We start from the raw sequence: 24,356 nt of genomic DNA, 5'->3' as shown, positions 1-24,356 counted from the left end.
ATTCATTCATTCATTCATTCGTTCATTCAGTCGAATTTATTGAACGCTTACTGGGTGCAGAGCACTATACAAAGCACTTGGAAAGTACATTTCAGTAATAAAGAGAGACAATCTCTGCCCACACCGGGCATACAGTCTATAAGGGGGGAGAGAGACATCAAAACAAGTAAACAGGCATTAATATAAATAAATAGAATTATAGATATGTACAAGTGCTGCGGGACAGGGAGAAGGGGGGTGGAGCAAAGGGAGTGAGTTGGGGCGATGGAGAGGGAAGGGGAACTGAGGAAAGGGGGGACTTAGTCTGGGAAGACCTCTTGGAGGAGGTGAATCTTCAGTAGGGCTTTGAAGGGGGGAGGTGTGATTGTTTGGTGGATTTGAAGAAGGAGGGCATTCCAGGCCAGAGGTAGGATGTGGGCCATGGTTTGATGGCAGGGCAAGCGAGAACGAGGCCCACGGAGAAGGTCAGCGGCACCGGAGGAGCAGAGTGTGTGGGCTGGGATGGAGAAGGAGAGAAGAAAGGTGAGGTAAGAGGGGGCAAGAGGATGGAGAGCTTTGAAGCCAATAGTGAGGAGCTTTTGTTTGATAGAGGGGTGGATAGGCAACCACTGGAGATTTTTGAGGAGGAGGGTGACATGTGGGACTCACTGTAGAAGAAAGGAAGATTATATGTCCATTTTACAGTCAAAGAAACCAATGCACATTGATCTTAAGTGACATGCCCAAGGTCATACACACAGCTGCCAAGTGACAGAGCTGGAATTCAGTGGAGAAAATGTGATTCATCATTATTTTATAGAAAGTGTTCCAGGATACATAATGCCTCACTCTAGATGTGTGATAAGGAGGAAGCTAATGGCTTAGCGGATAGAACACAGGCCTGGGAGTCAGAAGGTCATGGATTCAAATCCCACTTCGCCACTTGGCTGCTGTATGACCTTGGGCAAGTCACTTCACTTCTCTGGGCCTCAGTTACCTCATCCGTAAAATGGGGATTGAGACTGTGAGCCCCACGTGGAACAGGGACTACATACAATCCAATTTACTTGTGTCCATCCAACACTTAGTTCAATGCCTGGTACATAGTAAGCATTTAACAAATTATCTTGTCATATGCAATCGAGTCATTTCCAACCCATAATGACACCTCGGACACAGCTCTCCCAGAATGCCCTGCTTTCCATCTGCAATCGTTCTGGTGGTGGATCCATTGAGTTTTCTTGGTAAAAATCTGGAAGCCGTTTACCATTGCCGCCTTCCACATAGTAAACTCAAGTCTACACCTTCGACTCCCTCCTGTGCTGCTGCTGCCCAGCCTGGGTGAGTTTTGACTTGTAGCAGATTGCCTTCCACTCACTAGCCACTGCTTAAGCTAGGAATGTAATGGTTAGGCCTCTGCTTAACTCTCCCTCCTGCAGCCGAGACTGGTAGAGTACTGGAAACTCTCTAGGTGTGACCCTGAGAGAGGGTGTAATGAAGACCATTATTATTATTATTATCATCATTATTATTTTTCTCTGAACAGAGTGGCCCAGAATTGTGTAGAACTCCCTTCCAAATAATAATAACAATAATAATTGTGATATCTGTTAGGAGCTTATTTTGTGCCAGGCACTGTTCTAAGAGCGGGAGTGGATACAAGCAAGATGGGTTGGAAATAGTCCCTGTCCCACATGGGGCGTACAATCAGTCTGATGGATCATATTCATTCATTCATTCAATTGTATTTATTGAGCGCTTACTGTGTGCAGAGCATTGTAGTAAGCACTTGGAAAGTACAATTCAGCAATAAAGAGAGATGTAGAAAATTTGGAGAAAGCCTAAAAATAAGTAGTAGTATAATAGTAGCAGTAGTAATAGTAGTATTTATGAAGTCCCCACATGGTGTAGGGCACCATATTAAGAACTTAGGAATACGGAATAAAGAAATGCTTTGTTCACTGCTCACAAGGAGCTCACAGTCTTTTGGGAGAGATGAACATAAACATATTTAAAGCTGGTGTGGTCAAAATAAATAATCGAGTAAACATATTTCTGAATGCTAAGGAGTGTGTAAATACGTTTATAGGTACTAGAGAGCAATCAAAGTGAATCACTGCGAAGAGAATTGGAATTGATTAGCTCAGAGGGGAGAGACTGAAGAAGCAATGGCTGCACAAATGAAGGTGTGATCTTAAAGGCAAAATGTCGCTTCCCCAAATACATTTCAAAGGGGAAGTTTTTCATTTTGTCATTGGTAAAATCTTGACTCTACAGAGCATATTGTTTTTCAATGAACCTCCACAGAACTCCTCATCTTCCCATGCAAACCGTGTCCCTCCACTCTCTTTTCTGGAACTGTAGACTATACAACTACCCTTCCTGTCTCTCAAGCTTACAGCTAGAAGTCGTGGGTTCTAATCCCAGTTGTGCTACTTGTCAGCTGTGTGACGTTGGACTTAACTTCTCTGTGACTCTGTTACCTCATCTGCAAAGTGGGGATTAAGACTGTGAGCCCCATGTGGGACAACCTGATAAACTTGTATCTACCCCTGTGCTTAGAACAGTGCTTGGTACATAGTAAGCACTTAACAAATACTATTATTATCCAGTGCTTAGAAGAGTGCCTGGCACATAGTAAGTACTTAACAAATACCATAATTATTATTATTTTTAACTCAGCCCATCTTGATCATTCAACCTACATATTCAATCTGTCACCAAATCCTGCCTGTTCTCTTCTCGTCTAATGCCGCTGTGTCATTTCTGACCCATAGAGACGTCATGGACACATCTCTACCAGAAGGACCTGCCTCCATCAGCAATCTCTCTGGTAGCATATTCATAGAGATTTCTTGGTAAAAATCTAGAAGTGGTTTACCATTGCCTCCTTCCGTGCAGGAAATGTGAATCTCCACCCTCGACTCTCTCCCATGCTACTGCTGCCCAGCATAGGGGAGTTTTGACTTGTAGCCAATTGCCTGCAGCTCGCTAGCCACTGCCTAAGCTAGGAATGGAATGGAATGGAATGGGTAGGCCTCTGCTTGACTCTCCCTCTCGTAGTTAAGACTGGTAGAGTACTGGAAACTCTCCAAGTATGACCCTGAGATGACTACAGGCTCTACCTTCCCAATAATGTTAAAATCAACACTTTTCTCTCCATAATAATAATAATGATGGGATTTGTTAAGTGCTTACTATGTGTAAAGCACTGTTCTAAGCCCTGGGGAGGATACAAGGTGATCAGGTTGTCCCACGTGGGGCTCACAGTCTTAATCCTCATTTTACAGATGAGGTAACTGAGAAACAGAGAAGTGAAGTGACTTGTCCAAAGTCACACAGCTGACAATTGGCAGAGCCGGGATTATCCAAACTGCTGCTACACTGAGATATGCACTTAATTTATCTGGCCTTAATTACTATATCAGCCTCCTCGCTGATCTCTCTGCCCCGTCTCTCCCTGATCCAATCCATACTTCACTTTGCTCCCCGGATCATTTTCCTAAGAAGCTTTCAGTTCGCATTTTCCCACTCCTCAAGAACCTCCCGTGGTTGCCCATCTACCTCTGCATCAAACAAAGACACCTTATCATCACTTTTAAATCACTCAGTCAGCAATGCTATCAGATTTCTTACTAGACTAGACTGTAAGCTCGTTTGGGGCAGGAAATATCTGTTATATAGTATACTCTCCTAAGCACCAAGTACAGTGCTCTTTACATAGGAAGCGCTCAGTAAATTTGATTGACTGAATGACTGACTTCTACAACCCAACCTGCTTAGTCTGTTCCTCTCATGTCAAACTACTCAGTGTACCTCAGTCTCAATTATTTTACCACTGACCCCCTGGCCACAAAATAATAATAATAATAATGATAATAATAATAATAATAATAATAATAATAATAATAATAAATTTGTTAAGCACTTACTTTGTGCCAAGCACTGTTCTAAGCACTTGGGTATATACAAGGTAATCAGGTTGTCCCACGTGGGGCTCACAGTCTTAATCTCCATTTTACAGATGGGGTAACTGAGGCACAGAGAAGTTAAGTGAATTGCCCAAAATCGCACAGCTGATAAGTGGCAGAGCAGGGATTAGAACCCATGACCTCTGACTCACAAGCCCATGCTCTTTCCACTAAGCCACGCTGCACTGGCCTGGAATTCCCTCCCCTTCACATGGGACAGACCACCACTCTTCCCACCTTCAAAGCCTTATTAAAATTCAAATTTGCTCCAAGAAGTCTTCCCCAGATAAGCCCTCATTTCCCCTATTCTCTCTCCCTTCTACATCATCTAGGCACTTGGATCTCGAAAGAGCATGGGCCTGGGAGCAAGAAGGTCATGGGTTCTAATTCCGGCTCCATCACTTGTCTGCTTTCTGACCTTGTGCAAGTCACTTCACTTCTCATGTTCCTCAGTTCCCTCATCTCTCATGTTCCTCAGTTCCCTCATCTGTAAAATGGGGATTGAGACTGTGAGCCCCATGTGGGACAGGGACACAGTCCAACCCAATTTGCTTGTATTCCCCCCATTGCCTTCTACTTTCCTTCTACTGCCAAGGCTGCATGCTTTGCTCCTCTAATACCACTTCATCTATCTCACCACCAACACCTCACCCACATCCACATAGAGAAGCAGCGCGGCTCAGTGGAAAGAACACGGGTTTTGGAGTCAGAGGTCATGGGTTCAAATACCAGCTCTGCCAATTGTCAGCTGTGTGACTTTGGGCAAGTCACTTAACTTCTCTGGGCCTCAGTTATCTCATCTGTAAAATGGGGATTAAGACTGTGAGCCCCCTGTGGGACAACCTGATCACCTTGTAACCTCTCCAGCACTTAGAACAGTGCTTTGCACATAGTAAGCACTTAATAAATGTCATTATTATTATTATTAGTAGTAGTAGTAGTATTAGTATTATTAGTATTATTATTATTATCATCATCATCATCATCCTGCCTTTGGCCTGGAATGCCCTGCCCCTTCATATCCAACAGACATTTACCCACGCCACTTTCAAAGGCTTATTGAAGGCCCATCTCCTCCAAGAGGCCTTCCCTGACTAAGCCCTCATTTCCTAATTTCCCACTCCCTTCTGCATTGCCCTGACTTGTTCCCTTTATTCATCCCCCATCCCAGCCCCACAGCACTTATATACATATCTGTATTTTATTCATTTATATTCATTTATATATATATTTATATATATATTCATTTATATCTATGAGGAGCAGCCTCCTCATGGTGGCGGCAGTGGCGAGGTGAGCGACGGGCGGCGAGGCTGGCGCTGGTCTGACCGCCCCCGACCCACCGCCGGGACGATGGTGAAGTACTACCAGAGGGGGACCTGGGTTGGGAGTCAGAAGGTGACAGGGCCAGGAGGCTGAGGACAAGCAGCAGCAGCAGCAGCAGCAGCAGCAGCAGCAGCAGCAGCAGCAGCAGCAGCAGCAGCAGCAGCAGCAGCAGCAGCAGCAGCAGCAGCAGCAGCAGCAGCAGCAGCAGCAGCAGCAGCAGCAGCAGCAGCAGCAGCCCATGTGTCTATCTGCCCAGAAGGCCAGATGCCTGCTCTACAACCAGAACCAACACACTGAGGCAAAGGTCGCGGGATGGCCCAGCCCACACCCTCCACTCCTCTGCCGCTAATCTCCTCACCGTGCCTCGGTCTCACCTGTCCCGCCATCGAGCCCCGGCCCACATCCTCCCCCAGGCCTGGAATGCCCTCCCTCTGCCCATCCTCCAAGCTAGCTCTCTTCCTCCCTTCAAGGCCCTACTGAGAGCTCACCTCCTCCAGGAGGCCTTCCCAGACTGAGCCCCTTCCTTCCTCTCCCCCTCGTCCCCCTCTCCATCCCCCTCATCTTACCTCCTTCCCTTCCCCACAGCACCTGTATATATGTATATATGTTTGTACATATTTATTACTCTATTTATTTTACTGGTACATATCTATTCTATTTATTTAATTTTGTTAGTATGTTTGGTTTTGTTCTCTGTCTCCCTCTTTTAGACTGTGAGCCCACTGTTGGGTAGGGACTGCCTCTATATGTTGCCACCTTGTACTTCCCAAGCGCTTAATACAGTGCTCTGCACACAGTAAGAGCTCAATAAATACGACTGATTGATTGATTGATCTATGTCTGTCTCCTCCTCTAGACTGTGAGCTCTCAAAGAAATTATGATCTACAGGGGAAGACAGACTTTAAAATAAATTACAGGTAGGAGAAGTAGTGGAGTATATCAATATGGACATAAGTGCTGTGGAGCTGGGGTGAATATCAGAGTGTTTAAAGGGGAACACAGCAAAGTACACAGTCAATGCAGAGGGGAGGGTGGGTAGGGGAAATAAAGGGATATCACCTGTCCCCTCCTATCTCACCTTGCTACTCTGCTACTACAACCCAGTATATATTTATACCTATGCATTACCATATTTGTTTTATTTGTACATATTTACTACTCTATGTATTTTATTAATTATGTGTATGTAGCTATAATTCTATTTATCCTGACGGTATTGACACTTGTTTTCTTGTCTTGTTTTGTTTTGTTGTCTGTCTCCCCCTTCTAGACTGTGAGCCCATTGTTGGGTAGGGACCGTTTCTCTTAAGACTCTCCATCATCTCATCCACTCCTACCTCACCTCCCTTCTTTCCTTCTCCAGCCCAGCCCGCACCCTCCACTCCTCTGCCACTAACCTCCTCACTGTACCTCGTTCTTGCCTGTCCCACCATCATCTCCCGGCCCACATCCTTCTCCTGGCCTGGAATGCCCTCCCTTGACACATCCGCCAAGCTAGCTGTCTTCCTCCCTTCAAAGGCCTACAGAGAGTTCACCTTCTCCAGGAGGCCTTCCCAGACTGAACCCCCTTTTTCCTCTTCTCCTCTCCATCTCCCCCACCGTACCTCCTTCCCCTCCCCACAGCACTTGTATATATATATATATATATATATATATATATATATATATATCTGTATAGATTTATTACTCTATTTTACTTTTACATATTTACTATTCTATCTATTTTGTTAATGATGCGCATATAGATTTAATTCTATTTTTTCTGATGATTGTGACACCTGTCTACATGTTTTGTTTTGTTGTCTGTCTCCCCCTTCTAGACCGTGAGCCCGTCTGTTATTGGGTAGGGATTGTATACGTTGCCGACTTGTACTTCCCAAGAGCTTAGTACAGTGCTCTGCACACAGTAAATGCTCAATAAACACGATTGAATGAATGAATGAATGACTTGTACTTCTGCACACTGTAAGTGCTTAATAAATACGATTGATTAAATGAATGAACCCAGCCCACACACTTCGCTTCTCTGATGCCAATCTTCTCAGTGTACTTCAAACTCATCTATCTTGCCTCCGACCTCTCGCCAACATCCTGCCTCTGGCCTGGCTGCACTCCCTCCTTGGATCCGACAGAAGATCACTATTTATTTAAAGCCTTACTAAAGACACAAAGTCACCAAGAGGCCTTCCCTGACTAATCCTTCCTTTCCTCTTTTACTCCCTTCTTCATTGCCCAGACTTCAGCAAGCCATTTCACTTCTCTGGGCCTCAGTTACCTCGAATGGAAAATGGGGATTAAGACTGTGAGCCCCATATGGGACTGAGACTGTCCAACCTGACTACCACCACAGAGCATAGAACAGTGCCTGGCACATAGTAAGCACTTAAGAAATAACTCAGTTATTATTGAGAAGCAGCATGGCCTAGTGGACAGAGTACACAGGCCTGGGAGTCGGAAGGTCATGAGTTCTAATCCCAGCTCTGTTGCCTGTCTGTTGTGTGACCTTGGTCAAGTCACTTCATTTCTCTGTGCCTCAGTTATCTCATCTGTAAAATGGAGATTGAGGCTGTGAGCCCCACCTGGGGCCAACCTGATTTGCTTGTAGCCACCTCAGCACTTAGTATAGTGCCTCGCACATAGTGAGCACTTAACAAACACCATAATCACTATTATCTCTAATTTCCCTTGAGCTAGGAGCTGAGGTCCTGATGGAGGGTGACTGGACTCAGACTCACCCTGCCACCACGGAAAGCATGATACAGAGGGAGCCATGTATGATGGAAGGAATACTGGCAGCCATGTACTGGCACAGGTTGGGTTTGAGGGAGGACACTTGGCAACCAATCAATCCATTAATCAATCGTGCACATTGAATGTTTACTGTGGTTAGAGCTCTACTGCCTGCTGTGTGATTTTGGGCGGAAAGACCAGGGGCTCAGGAGTCAGAGGACGTGAGTTCTCATCCCCGCTTTGTCACTTGTCCTACATTCATTCATTCATTCAATCGTATTTATTGATTGCTTACTGTGTGCAGAGCACTGTACTAAGTGCTTGGGAAGTACACTTCAGCAATAAAGAGAAACAATTACTTCCCACACCAGGCTTACAGTCTAGAAGAAAGGAGAGAGACATCAAAACAAGCAAACAGGCATCAATATAAATAAATAGAATTATAGATACATGCACATCAAAACTAGTAAACAAGCATCAATGTAAATGAGTAGAATTATGGATATGTACATATATACACAAGTGCTGTTGGGTGGGGAGAAGCGGGTAGAGCAAAGGGAGCAAGTCCAGGTGAGGTGGAGGGGAGCAGGAGCTGAGGAAAGGGGGGGCTTATTTGGGGAAGGCCTCTTGGAAGAGGTACACCTTCAGTAGGGCTTTGAAGGGGGAAGGGTAATTGTTTGGCAGATTTGAGGAGGGAGGGTGTTCCAGGCCAGAGGTTGGACGTGGGCCAGGGTCGATGGTGGGACAGATGAGAAAAAGCCCCAGTGAGAAGGTTAGCACCAGAGGAGTGGAGTGTGTGGGCTGGGATGTGGAAGGAGAGAAGGAAGGTGAGATAAGAAGCGGTAAAGTGATGGAGAGCTTTGAAGCCAATAATTAATATAATACCAAGCACTTGAGAGAGTATGATATAACAATATAATAGACACCTTCCCTGCCCACAATGAGCTTACAGTCTGCAATCAGTCAGTCAACTGTATTTATTGAGCACTTATGTGTGCAGAGCACTGTACTAAGCACTTGAGAGAGTATAATATAATAATATAATAGACACCTTCCCTGCCCACAGTGCGCTTACAGTCTGCAGTCAGTCAATTGTATTTATTGAGTGCTTCCCTGCTCACAATGAGCTTACAGTCTAGAGGGGAAGAACAGGATTAAGTAATGTGTCTCTTGGAGCCAGGCTCAGCACATGATTAGACTGTAACCTCTTTGTAGATAGGGAATGTGTCTGCTTATTGTTGAATTGTACTCTCCCAAGCACTTAGTCAGTGCTCTGCACATAGTAAGCACTCAATAAGATTGAACAATAATAATAATAATAATAATAATAACAATAATAATAATAATAATAATAATAATAATGGTATTTGTTAGTGCTTACTATGTGCCAAACACTGTCCTAAGCACTGGGGTAGATACAATGTAATCAGGTTGTCCCACGTGGGACTCACAGTCTTAATCCCCATTTTACAGATGAGGTAATTGAGGCACAGAAAAGTGAAGTGGCTCGCCCAAGGTCTCACAGCAGACAAGTGGCAGAGCCAGGATTAGAATCCATGAATGAGGAACATGGCCAGTGGGGATCAGGGCAAGAGCGCTGTCATTCCCAAAAGATATTCTGACGCTGGACACCCAATATTCCACCCATTCTCAAAGGAATTTCCACAACCTCGGGACCACAACCGTCTCAGAACACCTTGCAATGCCCTGCTGATAAATTTAGAGATCCCCTTTTCCTCTCCCTACTTAAACCTCCAGAAACCTCCCTCCATGGTAATATGACAACATTCTTCCCACTTCTATGATAGGGGAACCTCACACTCACCAAATTTAAGAAATGCAGCCTTTTCTGGAAAATCTAATATCATCCAATAAAATATAAACATTGTCAAAAATGTCACCACTCTAATATGATGTTGAAGTGTCATATCACAGTCCAATCACACTGACAATCTTCTCTCGGAGGAATGCAAATATATATTTATAACTGGCAAGGAACAAAAAAATCTTCCTGAATTGCCTTTGCTTTTCTCCATCGTCACAATTAGCCATTTATCCAATGTGCCCAACCCTAAACTGCAAATGCATATTGTTATTATGCAGGAGCCAATCAAATGCAGCTATTAAGGTAATTTAATACTAATTATCTACCCCATCATAAATGTGTACACTTTTTATAAACAGCTGCCCATAAAAATAAAGAAGGAGGGAGAACAGAGTTTTATTGTGTTCCAAGAATAGGCAAGAGAGAGCGAGAGAAATAAGTTTAGACAAATGGAATTTGGCATAAGAAAAAGATTCAGCTTTAAAGAAATCCTGATGAGCTCTTATCCAAACATTACATTATCAAATTAATGAAGGTCACCTCTTTCGCATAAAATCTCCATGGTTTCAGCAGTACTTCAGAACACAAATGGTGGCTCTCTTCTCCCCTATCAATTTCTTTTCCATTTAATTTTAATGTAGAGCTAAGGGCACTGTCTCTTCTTTCCCTTGTATTTCAAGCCTTCTGCCATACCCTAATGAGATCTATAATGTTTTCTACAACCTTGGAGTTCTTAATTGTAGTTTACTATCTGCCATAATATTATACTTTCAACCATCGGGAGTACTAGATCAAAATTAGGGAAATCAGAGCCAGAGGCCATCAGAAGTTTGCCTATTATTTGGAAAATTCAGCACAGTGGTGATGATTTGCTATCTGGAACCACAATTTCTTGGATCTTGTAGAGAAGACACTCTCAGTCCCTGCAGTCTTTAGAGAGCTGACATTCAAAAGCAGGGTGATGTAACATGTGCTAAGTGCTCTGCACACATTACATTACACAGACATTCCCAGCAAACCTCAGTACTATTTGAGCCTGCCAAGGTAGTAGTATGGCCTAGTGGAAGGGGCACAGACCTGAGAGACTGAGGATCTGGATTCTAATTCTGGCTCTGCCACATGTCTTTTGGGTAACCTTGGGCAAGTCATTTCAAATCTCTGGGCCTCAGTTACCTCATCTTTAAAATGGGGATTGGGACTGTGAGCCTCACATGGGACATAGATTGTGATCAACCTGATTATCTTGTACCTACCCCAGTGCTTAGTACAGTGCCTGAAACACAGCAAGTTCTTAATACCATTTTTTTTTAAAAGCATTCATATATCAGTCACCAGGCAGGAGACAGACACCGGGTAACCTGTGAGCTTGCGGATGGTGGGTTGGAAATGGTTCACAGACTCGAGGATTATGGGAAATAGAAGCAGGGCTTATTAAAATTATAGTACAAGGAATTGTGAGAGGTAATCTGCAGATGGCAAAACTATTCCTAGATTAATTAGCAATGAGCAGACTGGTCAGCAGACTACCCAACTTCCTGCTACTGGTAAAACTGGGAAGGAGAAACTGGTTGTTTCCATGGGCTACCTGTCCAACAACCCCAAATGGGCTTCCTTTCAAGTAACTCCAAAAGGGCTGCCTCTCAAACCACCCCAACACAGACTACCTTTCATCATCACTCAGAGGTCAAGTTCCCAAAGGGGAATATTCACTTTTCCTACCTCAAGCGAGGAGGTCCAATTGGTCACTCAGCACCAAACTGGGTCTGACAGAGTGGGCGTCCTGACTCTAGATAGAGGTAATTTGCCAAAGCAGTGTGTCAGAGTTCCAATCTACTTCAAAGAGTTCTTAGAGATCCCTTTCCCTGATAGACCTTGCTAATTCCAAATCCCCTTCCCTTCCTTTGGCCATATTTGGGGTGAAAAAGGATCATATGACAAGAGCCATCGCAATATTCTCATTCTGGGTCTAAACTGTTAGGCCTTACTGCTCCCCCAGCCATTCCAAGGGTAGTAATGCCAGGAGCTGTGTGAAAATATCATGCTTCCCATCGCTCACTGCCATGCCATTCAATACTGGTGAGCTAAGCTTGTTAACTTGGCCAGGGTGTGACTGGTCTAATTTGATCAATCCATTAATCAATTGTATTTATTGAGTATTTACTATGTGCAGAGCACTTTACTAGTGCCTGGGAGAGCACAATACCAAATAATTCACAGACACGGCACACAATGAACTTACAGTCTAGATGGGGAGACAGACATTTACCTTTAAACATAGATGCTTTTGCACAGTTGTAGTTTATCTTACAATGTGTCTCCCTTTCTAGATTTGTAACTTCCTGGAAGGCAGAGGTCATATCTAAGAACTCTACCACTAACCCACAACCCTGCATCTCCTCCACAGTACATTTCCTTCCCTCCCATGCATGAAGCACAGAGCTTTTCTGGCAGAAATACAGATATCAGGCTGACCTAGTCCATCTCAAGTTCATCCTTGTGTGATTTAACTCTGCTCTCTCCTCTGCCCAGCAAAATTATTTCTCCATCCTTATTGATACCCATGCCTATTGCCCTTAATAGTTATTCCAGATGTTTAACTTCCATCTTAAACTCCCCCTGTCTCCCCATCTCCTGCCCCTAATAACTTAGCCACCTAGTTTACTGAAAAAATTGAAATCATCCAGAGTGATCTCCCTAAAATCTCCCATGCTCCTCTCCAGTCCCTCCATCCCCCTGCCCCTTCTTCAATTCTCCCATCTTTCCCAACCATATGCCAAGGGGAGATCTCCAGTCTTCTCTCAAAATCAACCCCCACCTATTATCTCCTGGTTCTTCTTCGTATCTGGCCTCTCATTCTCAGTCTCTTTTGAAGACTCCTCCTCTGCCTCCCACCCTCTAACTGTGGGATTCGCTCAAGGTTCAATCCTGGGTCTCCTTCTAGTCTCCATCTACGCCCACTCCGTTGGAGAATTCGCTCACTCCCATGGCTTCAACTACCAGCCCTATGTGGATGATTCCCAAATCTACATCACCAGCCCTGATCTCTGTCCCACTCTGTAGTCTTTCATTTCCTCCTGCCTTCAGGATATGTCTACTTGAATGTCCCACTGTCACCTCCAGCTTAACATTTCCCAAACAGAGCTCCTTACTTTCCTACCCAAACCCTGTCCTCCCACTGATTTTCCCATTACTGTAGATGGCACCACCATCCTACCTGTCTTGCAAACCTGTAACCATGGCATTATCCTTGACTTCTCTCTCATTCCACCCACATATTCAGTCCATCACTAAATCCTGTAGGTCCCATCTTCAAAACAGCACTAAAATCCACCCTTCCTTTCCCATTCAAGCTGTTACCATTTTAATTTAAACACTCATCCTATTCCGCCTTGATTCCTGTATCAGCCTCTTGCAGACTTCCCTGCTTCCTGTCCCTCCTCTCCCCACCCATACTTCACTCTGATACCTGGATCAGTTTTCTATAGAAATGTTCAGTGCACGTTTCTTCTCTCCTCAAGAACCTCCAGGGGTTGCTCATCCACTTCTGTATCAAAGAGAAACTCTATACCATTGACATTAAAGCAATAAACCACCTTACCCTGCCCCCATCTCACCTAGCTGCTTTCCTATTACAACTCAGACAATGCACTTTAACTTTCTAATGCAAAACCAGTTACTGTACCTCAATCTTATCTATCTCACCACCAACCCCTTGCCCACTTCCTGCCTCTTGCCTGGAATGCTCTCCCTTTTCATATCCAACAGACATTTATCCTTCCCTCTTCAAAGCCTTATTGAAGGCACATCTCCTTTACCCTGACTATGCCCTAATTTCCTAATTTCCCACTTCCTTCCGCATTACCCTGATTTGCTCCCTTTATTCATCCCCAGTGCCAGCTCCACAGCACTTATGTACATATCCATATTTCATTTATTTATATTAATGTTTGTCACCCCCACTAGATTGTGAGCTCGTTAATTCATTCATTCAATTGTATTTATTGAGTGCTTACTGTGTGAAGAGCACTGTGCTAAGCAATTGGAAAGTACAATTCAGCAACAAAGAGAGACAGTCCTTGCCCACAATGGGCTCACAGTCTAGAAGCGGGGAGACAGATGTCAAAACAAGTAAACAGGCAGGCAGCTGATTGTGGGAAAGGAATGTGTCTTTCTATTCTGTTGTACTCTCTCAAACGTTTAGTAGAGTGCTCTGCACACACTAAGCACTCAATAAGTACAATTGATTGACTGATTACTAAGTGCTATAGTTGATAAAAAAATCATAGGTTGGACACAGAGTCCCTGTCCCTTTATTGAGTGGTTGTGTGCCGAGCACTGTGTGAGCCACCTGGGAGAGGACAATGCAGCAGAACAGGTAGAAATGTTCTCTGCACCCAAGGCCTCACAATCTAAAGGGGGAAACAGGCAATGGAATTAATTACAGATGGGGGAATGTCAGGGAATAGGGATTTGTACTTGAGTGTTTGTGAAGCTGGAAATGGGGTGAATATCAAGTTCTGAAGGACTACAGATTCAAATGCATAGGCAATGTAAGAGGGAAGGTGATTAGAAGAAACGAGGACCTAGTCAGGGAAGACCTGTTTTTGATTTTAGGAGAGTTTTGAAGGTGAGAGAAAGGTGGTTTGTAGGATTTGAAAAGGGATTCAAGTCCAGGCCAAATGGAGGATGTGGGCAAGGGGTCAATGGTAACACAGATGAACTTGAGGTAAAGTGAGTAGGGATAGATAAAGTGGTCAGACAGAGGAACTTCAGAGTGGGTGAGCGTAGAGATTGCACATTGACTAGGGATGATGAGGTTGAGTCGGTGAATGGGTGAGTGGGGTGAATTGGGAGGTCGGTGGATTTGAAAAGAGAGTGGAAGTGAACAGCTGTAAGGTCATTGGGAGTATTCACATGGATGTTGAAGTACCTGGGGATTAGGGTAAAGAAAGAGGAGAGAGAGAATGCAAGAAAGGGATTGAAATTGGGAGGTAGGAGAGCTGGTAGATGTCTGTGATTAGTCTGTGTATCTGTCGGATTCAAATACCGACTCCGCCAATTGTCAGCTGTGTGACTTTGGGCAAGTCACTTAACTTCTTTGGGCCTCAGTTACCTCATTTGTAAAATGGGGATTAAGACTGTGAGCCCCTCATGGGACAACCTGATCACCTTGTATCCCCCCCAGCGCTTAGAACACTGCTTCACACATAGTAAGCACTTAACAAATGCCATCATTATTATTATTAGTAGTAACTGGAGTGGGTGGCAGAGAAGGATGATTTGGGAAGTGGCACGATCTCATGGAAAGAGAACGGGCTTGGGACTCAGAGGACATGGGTTCTAATCCCAGCTCTGCCATGTGTCTGCTGTGTAAACTTGGGCAAGTCACTTCACTTCTCTGGGACTCAGTTACCTTGTCTGTAAAATGAGGTTTGAGACCATGAACCTCATGTGGGACAGAGATTGTGTCTAATCTGATTACCTTGTATCTAGCAGAAGCAGTGTGGCTCAGTGGAAAAAGCCTGGGCTTGAGAGTCAGAGGTCGGGGGTTCTAATCCCACTCTGCCACTTGTCTGCTGTGTGACTTTGGGCAGTCACTTAACTTCTCTGGGCCTCAGTTACCTCATCTGTAAAATGGGGATTAAGACTGTGAGCCTCATGTGGGACAACCTGATTACCTTGTATCCCCCCAATGCTTAGAACAGTGCTGGGCACATAGTAAGTGTTTAACAAAAGCCATCATTATTATTATTATTACTATTATCTACCCCAGATCTTAGAACTGTGCTTTGCACATAGTAAGCACTTAACAAATATCACAATTATTATTATGGTTACTATTATATGGGTCTCGAAGGAGAGGAAGGAGAGTGATGAGGATGTGGGGTGGTGGGTTGCATTGTGTAAACTCGTTATGAGCAGGGAACACATCTGCTAATTCTGTTGCATTTTACTCTCCCAAGTGCTTAGTGCAGTGCTCTGTCCATAGTAAGCACTGAATAAATACCACTGATTGATTGATTGATTGATCGATAAACACAGAGAAGCAGCATGACTAGAGGATAGAGCATTGGCCTAGGAGTCAGAAGGACCAATGTTCTAATCCCAGCTTCACCAAATGCCTTGTGTGTGATCTTGGGCAAGTCATTTCATTTCTCTGAACCTGTTACCTCATCTGTAAAGTGGGGGTTAATAATGTGAGCCCCAAGTAGGACATGAAATGTATTCAGTCTGATTAACTAGTATCTACCCCTGGATTTAGTACAGTGTCTGGCACATAATAAGCACCTAACAAATATAATTAGGAAAAAAAAAGCACTTACTGGCAGTCAGTCAATCGCATTTACTAAGTGTTTACTGTGCGCAGAGCACTGTACAAGCATTGATGCGAAGTTGGACGTATTCCCCATCCCACATGGGGCTCAAAATCTAAGTAGGATGAGGGACAGATGTTAAATCCCCCACTTTACAGCTCAGGAAACTGAAACACGGAGAAGTAAAGTAACTTGCCCAAGGTCACGTAACGAGCAAGGGACACCATACACATTAGAATTCAGGTCCTCTGACTCACAAGCCCATGCTCTTTCCACTTGTTCAGATTGCTTCTTCTAGTTCTTTCAAGAGAAAGAATTGAAAAGTGTGCCAGGTGGTAAATAGGTCATTCAGGAGTGCAGTGGAGGACAAGTCTAGCAGAAAGGGGCCAGCACGCATCACCCATTCACTGACCTCTGTGAAGACTGCTTTCTGGGATCTGGTCATAGGGTCCACAAACAAACCACTGCATTGCCCAGGGGGTTTTAGTTAGATCATTAGTGTACCATCTTGCTTTCTGCCGGGAGTCCAATCAGGGAAGCAAAATGGCAACGGAGGACTACTATTATCTGTCTTCCAAGCACCATTTATTTTAATTCCTCCATCCTGTGATTTGGCATCTTGTCTGGTAACAATTAGTGTGATTTTCCCCCCCTGGAGAGAAGAGATGGAAGATTGTACAACCAAAGATTCTTTTTAAGCCCCTGCCTATGTTGACAATGTTCAAGGCTACATTGCCAATATCAATGTCTGTTCCAAGAGGAATTAATAATAATATTAATAATGATAGTATTTGATAAGTGATGTGGCTCAGTGGAAAGAGCATGGGCTTTGGAGTCAGAGGTCAGGGGTTCAAATCCCAGCTCCGCCAATTGTCAGCTGTGTGAATTTGGGCAAGTCACTTAACTTTTCTGTGACTCAGTTACCTCATCTGTAAAATGGGGATTAAGACTGTGAGCCCCCCATGGGACAACTTGATCACCTTGTAACCTCCCCAGCACTTAGAACAGTGCTTTGCACATAGTAAGTGCTTAATAAATGCCATTATTATTATTCTTATTATTATATGACAAGCACTGTTCTAAGCACTGGGGTAGATACAAGGTAATCAGGTTGTTCCATGTGGCGCTCACAGTCTTAATCCCCATTTTACAGATGAGGTAACTGAGCACAGAGAAGTTAAATGGCTTGCCCAACGTCACACAGCAGACAAGTGGCGGAGCAGGATTAGACCCACATCACTGACTCCCAAGCTAATGCTCTTTCCACTAAACCACACTGCTTCTCTAGGCCCAGGACATATACCTATGCATAAACCCAAGATTATGTGCCAGCCCTGATAACTGAGGGGGAATAAAAATCCAAATGAGTTCTCCTTTGGTTTCCTAGCATAAGGAATGAAGAAAACAAGCCAATTATTTTGAGTTTGTTTTTGTTTTTTCCTCTTCAAACTGTGAAAATACTGCTCTAGGGTCTCCTGCAACTTCCAAGAACCATTCAAGATTTTCACCCTTTGCTCTGCTCCCTCTTCTGGGTACCATTAATTTCTCACCAAGCTAGTTGAGACTTCTTCCCATCTCATCCTAGAGGTCAAATGTCCATGAGAGTTGATGGGGTGAACTTCGAGCAGTGGGGTATCCTCTGAGTTTGCCTTCCATCATATAACTCCAAGCAATGCACCCAAACTACAGATAGAAATCCTATATTCTAGAAAGCCCATTATTGGGAATTCAAAATAAGCTAGCCAACCAAGAGCACTTGTGAAATTAAATGATATTGGATATGGGCTTGTCTGAGAGAGCTACAATAACAGACTCGAGTCATATAACTCAACAAAATTGGGTTCAGCTTTTCCTCACGTTTAATTCATCACTTTCTGTCTAAGGTGCCTCTCATTCAGTGACAAGTTTCACAAGTACAGGGATGGCATTTTTTTTTACTATATATTTTCCTCATTCTGCCCATTGTAGGCACTTGACTGCTTAGTACAGTACTCTGCACACAGTAAGCACTCAAAAAATAGGACTGACTGTCCAACCTACATAACATCAACAGTCAGTCAATTGTGTTTATTGAGTCATTTGTATTTGTATTTACTGGTTGCAGAGTACTTTATTAAGTGGTTGAAAGGCAAGATATCATTAGAGCTATCCCTGTATTTAACCCTCTGCCTTTGGTTGGCATCTACATACCCAATTGGGTGGAAGTCTCTTGTGGATACAGACTATGCCAGACCTTTCTGTGGTGAGAATAATAATAATAATTACTATTATAATTATAATGATGATATTCATTACGAACTTACTACGTGCCAGACACTATACTAAGCACTGGGGTTATTACAAGCAAATTGAGTTGGACACAGTCCCTGTCTCATGTCATGTCTATTACGTGTTGCACGTAATAATAATAATAATGCTGATAATGATGTTATTTTCTATGTGGTAACTTTGTGCAAAACACCGCACTAAGTGCTGGAGTAGTTAATCCAAGTTAATCAGGTTCACACACAGTCCCTGTCTCTTCCCCTCTAGACTGTAAGTTCATTGTGCGAAGAGATTGTGTCTGCTTAATGTTATATTGTACTTTCCCAAGAGCTTAGTCTAGTGTTTTGCACACAGCAAGCACTCATTAAAAGCGATTGACTGATGACTGACTTACTGACTTATGGCATATGGTGTAAGTAGGAGGGGAAAATGTGTTTCATCCCCATCTTACATATGAGAAAACTGAGGCTCAGAGAAGTTAAGTGACTTGCTCAAGGTCACACAGCAGGCAGGTGGCTCAGCTGGGATTAGAACTCAGGTCTTCTGACTCCCAGGCGCATGTTCTTTCCACAAAGCTGCAATGTTTCTATTAGAAGGCACAGAAGGACCATTTGGAGCATTACCATTCCTCTGCCGGTTTGGAATTTGAATTCTTCTGAAAAAAGCTGTCCATTATACCACACTGAGAAACTGGGGAAAAAGATCCCACTGGTTCTCTAGATCCCTCTTAGACTGTAAGCTTGTTATGGGCAGGTAACATGTCTGCTCATTCTGTTGCACTCTTCCAAGTGCTTAGTACAGTGCTCTACCCATACTAAGTGCTCAATAAATACTATTGACTGCTTTATCAATCAATGGTATTTATTGAGTGCTTACTTTGGGAGGAACACTGCACAAAGCACTTGAGAAAATAAAATACAATTTAATAATAATAATAATTGTGGTATTTGTTAAGTGTTTACTAAATGCCTGGCACTGTACTAGGCACTGGAGTAGACACAAGGTAATTGGGCTGGACACAGTCGACAGTCCACGTTGGGCTCATAGTTTTAATCCCCATTTTACAGATGAGGTAACTGAGGCGCAGAGATGTGAAACGACTTGCCCAAAGTTATTCAGCGGATGAATGGCAGATCCAGGATTAAAACTCGGGTCCTTCCGACAACCAGAACGTGCTCTATCCACTAGGCCGTGCTGCTTCTCTACCAATAACAGTGCAATACAATGACAATAACAATGCAGTACAATAACAATACAATATGATAAAACAGTACAACTGTACAAAGCAGAATATAATACATGAGAACTCAACATATAGTTTCAGTAACACCAAATCAGGACTCTGGGATAACCAAAGCAAGGAACTCATTCTTCTGATTCAGGTTCTTTTTTCTATTCCCAGCCTCACTGGGAAGGCTAGTCAATGGTTCCAGATTGAAGGGAAACAATAGAGGGGAGACAGAAAACTGTATCACGGAAAACTAATGCATGTGTGATGAATAAGGAAGAGCAGATCAACTCCCATCCTGATCCCATGCTTTCCTTCAGGCAAGTAGGCAGGACTTATTTTTTGAAATGGCAGGAATCTCCAATTCCAACACGCATCATGAGGAGAATGTTTTCCACCACTCTCTAGGATGAACATGGAAATCATCGGTATCACTTTCAAACAGCAGCATGGCCCAGGGGAAAGTGTGAGGACTTAGTAGTTAGAGGACCTGGGTTTGAAACCTGGCTCCATCATCATTATAATCATTATGGTACTTCTTAAGTGCTTATTATGTGTCAAGCACTGTACTAAGCACTGTGGGAGATATGAGATGATCAGGTCAGACATGGTCCCTGTCCCTCCTGGGGCTGACTGTCTATGTAGGACAGAGTCAGATTTAATATGCCTTTAACACATAAGGGAACTGAGGCACAGAGAGGTTAAACAATTTGCCTAAAGTCACACAGGAGACCAGTGGTGGAGCCATAGTTACAAGCCAGGTCTTCTGACTCTGAGGCCTGTGTTCTTTCCACTAGGCCATGCTGCTTCCCAACGGATAATCTTGCTGCTCTGTAACTTACCTGTTGTGTACTCTTGGGCAAGTCACATAACTTCTTTGTGTCTCAGTTTCCTAACCTGTAAAATTCATTCATTCATTCATTCATTCAATCAATTGTATTTATTAAGTGTTTACTGCATACAAAGCACCGTACTAAGTGCTTGGGAAAGCACAATACAACAATAAATGGTGGCATTACTTGCCAAAACAAGCTCACAGTCTAGAGTACAAATAAATACAATTATAGATATGTCCATAAGTGTTGTGGGGCTGGGATGGGGGAAGAGCAAGAGCGGCAAGTCAGAGTGACACAGAAGGAAGTGGGAGATGAGGAAAAATGGGGTTTAGTGTTGGGTAGGGATTGTCTCTATTTGCTGCTGAATTGTACTTTCGAAGCGCTTAGTACAGCGCTCTGCACACAGTAAACACTCAATAATTATCTTGTATCTATTCCTGTGCTTAGAACAGTGCTTGGCACACAGTAAGTGTTTAACAAATTAGCAGGGATTGTCTCTATTTGTTGCTGAATCGTACTTTCCAAGCGCTTAGTACAGTCCTCTGCAAATAGTAAGCACTCAATAATTATCTCATATCTACTCCAGTGCTTAGAATAGTGCTTGGCACACAGTAAGTGTTTCACAAATTAGCAGGGATTGTCTCTATTTGTTGCTGATTTGTACTTCCCAAGTGCTTAGTACAGTGCTCTGCACACAGTAAGTGCTCAATAAATACGATTAAATGAATGAATGAATAAATATGATTGAATTAATCCATCAATGGGAAGGCCTGTTGGAGGAGATGCTCCTTCAATAAGGCTTTGAAATGAGGTAGAGTGGTGGATTTGAGGATGGAGGGCATTCCAGGCCAGAGGTAGAATGTGGGCCAGGGATCGGCAGTGAGATAGGTGAGATGAGGTACTGTGAGAAGGTTAGAACTAGAGGAGGAAAGCATGCGGGCTGGGTTGTAGAAGGAGAGAAGCGAGGTGAGGTAGGAGGGGAGAAGGGGATGGACTGCTTTAAAGCCAATGGTGAGGAGGTCGATAGGCAACCAACGGAGATTTTACCTCTTCTCCCTCCTACTTAGACTGTGAGCCCCATGGGAGACAAGGATTGTGTCCAACCTAATTATCTTGTAACAACCCCAGTGCTTAGTACATAAGGAGTGCTCAACTAATACTAGACTGTAAGCTTGTCCTCTAGAGTGAAAGCTCACTATGGGCAAGGAAATGTGTCTACCCACTCATATCATTTTATCATTCTCTCCGAAGCACTTAGTACAGTTCTCTGTATACGTTAAGCACTCAAATAGGATTGATTGATTGATGGACTACAATTATCATTAGCCAACATCGCCCTCGGTGACACAGAAGTGATTCCAGAGACTGGTCATCCTTCAAGAAGGCAACTTTTTTGTTCCAATCAGAGACCCTTCTCCCCAGAATCAAAGCTGGTCATGAAAAATCTTTGTGGTGTCCCCTCAGCTTCCACAATGGATTTTGCTGTTTTGAGTACTAGAGGCCCCAGAGAAGACAAATGTGTAATTACTTCTTGACCCATTCTTCCCGGTTATACATTTTCATGAGATGCCACGATTCATTATTTGCATCGATATGTACAGAAGGATAGGAATGCTTAGTTGATATTCATTTATTCAGCAGTCTGTAATCTATATTTAATGGAGTACCAGACTGTGGCATAATAAACCGTTTAAAAAGATAGCTGCTGCTTACACAGGGGTTATTGCTTGAATAACCTGTACTTCTTTTTCATTACAAAACTAAAAGAGCAAGGCATAAATTCATACAAGTAAATGAAGTTAACATTTAATGGCTTGAAAAATGATCATGCGAGTTAGTACTGGACAATGCTAAGAGAGGTTCTCAAACAAAGCAAAGAGGTCAAAAACTAACTAAATAAGAACTAAAAAGGCACTTACAGGGAATTGTGAAATATGGCTACAGGAGCAAAAAATGGGATTTCCTCCATCAGTGACTGTTCAGGAGCCTGGAGACCATTAATTAGTCGCACTAGTGACTTTGTGGCCAATTAAATCTTTGGATGCAGGTTTGTACAAGGGGGAATCAGAAATACCGCTTCCTTAAAGTTGTATGTGTTTTTTGGAAATTCTCCTTTTCCAGGTCTGAAAAGTTTGTCTTCCTTCCAAACATTCTGTCTGAACACCACTCCAGCACAATTAAATGTAAGCATGGACCCTGAGGCCCTTAACCAGATGAATCCAAAAGCCATGTGTTTTGAAATGAGTTTGCACACAACGCCTCAGTCTGGATGACGCCACATTCTGTCTTCAAAACGGCCTGCTTACACTGGCAGATGGCTTTAAGCAGCTTCCCTTGGACTGTTTCTTTTGGCAATATTTTCTTGAAATTCTAGGAAAACACTGGGAAAATTATCGGTGCTTGAATATAGGGAAGAGTTCGAAGAATGGCCTAGATCACACTGTCTGGAGGATTGTGGGACTGGCCTTTAACCCGTGTTATGGTCATCACCGGATGTCTGCAGAGCTGAATCCAGACAAATGCGGACTTTTCCTTTCCCCTGTCTCCATTTTGGAATATTCTGACCGGCCCATGAGGGGACTCTGGTTACTTCAATCCGCTGTCTCGATCATTTTTCTCTAAGGTTGGTTCTGCGCACTTGTCCCCTCTTCTCAAGAACTTCCGAAGGTCTCCATCCACCTCTACATCAAGCAGAAACTCACCGCCCTCCATCAGCTCACTCCCCCTTCCATATCAGGTGCTTTCCCACCACAATCCAGACAGCATACATTGCTCCTCTAACACCAACCTACTCACTGCCCTATGCGCTTATTTCACCTTACTCACATCCTAAAATACCTTAATTGATTGTGGGGAACTCCTTCCGCCTACATAACCAACAGACCAGAACTATATCCTTCTTCAAAGTTTGACTGAAATAATTTCTCCTCCAGGAAGCCTTCCTTGACTAAGCTCTCATGCACCCACAAAATGACCACCTCACCCAAAGAATTAGGCTCACCCCTAAACTCCTTGTTACTCCCACCAAATGTGCACCCCCACTATTTTGATTCATATAGCCTTAGATTCATTTCCAGACTGTGAGCCCGTTGTGGGGTAGGGATCGTCTCTATTTGTTGCTGAATTGTACTTCCTAAGTGCTTAGTACAGTGCTCCGCCTACAGTAAGTTCTAAAAAAATACACTTGAATGAATGAATGAATTTACTTCTTTTTCTCCAATTTATTTTACTGTCGGTCTTCCCCTTTAGACTGTATGTTCCTTGAGGGCAGAGGTACTGTGTTGTACTCTCCAAAGAGCTTAGTATAATACTCTACACAAAGTAACTGCTCAAAAACTCTCACTGATTGATTGATTGATTAATGACAGAAGCTGTTTTTCTTCATGGTCCTCGGGAAGGCAAACAGCAAAAGACTTATGGGGTGGATTCAGAGATGGAATTTCAGTTGAGAACTTGGTTTGGTTTTAAGCATGATATTATTATTACTACAATTATTAATAACAATAATATTTGTTAAGCGCTTACTTATGTATCAAGCACTGTGCTAAGTGCTGGGGTAGACAAAAGCTGATCAGGTTGTACACAGTCCTTGTCCCAATCTTCATCTCCATTTTACAGATGAGGGAACTGGATGCCCAGAGAAGTGAAGCAACTTGCTTAAGGTCACACAGCAGACATGGTGTGATGTGGTATTAGAACCCATTTCCTTCCGACTCCCAGTGACTTCTCCACTAGGCCATGCTGCTTCCCCATACATCCACCAAGCTAGTTCTCTTCCTCCCTTAAAAGCCCTATTGAGAGCTCACCTCCGCCAGGGGGTCTTCCCAGACTGAGCCCCCCTTTTCCTCTCCTCCTCCCCATCCCCTCCGCCCTACCTCCTT

General features: G+C 43.5%; 1 non-coding gene across 1 annotated transcript; it reads right to left on the bottom strand.

Moving 5' to 3' along the window:
• Positions 1 to 1,330: 1,330 nt before the first annotated feature.
• On the bottom strand, positions 1,331 to 1,468 carry LOC119933632. The gene has a single exon (XR_005452582.1). It is a non-coding gene; the product is annotated as a small nucleolar RNA SNORA7 (small nucleolar RNA).
• Between the last annotated feature and the right edge of the window lie 22,888 nt (positions 1,469 to 24,356).

The sequence above is a fragment of the Tachyglossus aculeatus genome, chromosome 1, assembly GCF_015852505.1.
Source record: "Tachyglossus aculeatus isolate mTacAcu1 chromosome 1, mTacAcu1.pri, whole genome shotgun sequence".
Taxonomy (NCBI): domain Eukaryota; kingdom Metazoa; phylum Chordata; class Mammalia; order Monotremata; family Tachyglossidae; genus Tachyglossus; species Tachyglossus aculeatus.
Note: the sequence above shows the minus strand (reverse complement) of the source record. Positions and strands in the feature narration are given on the sequence as shown.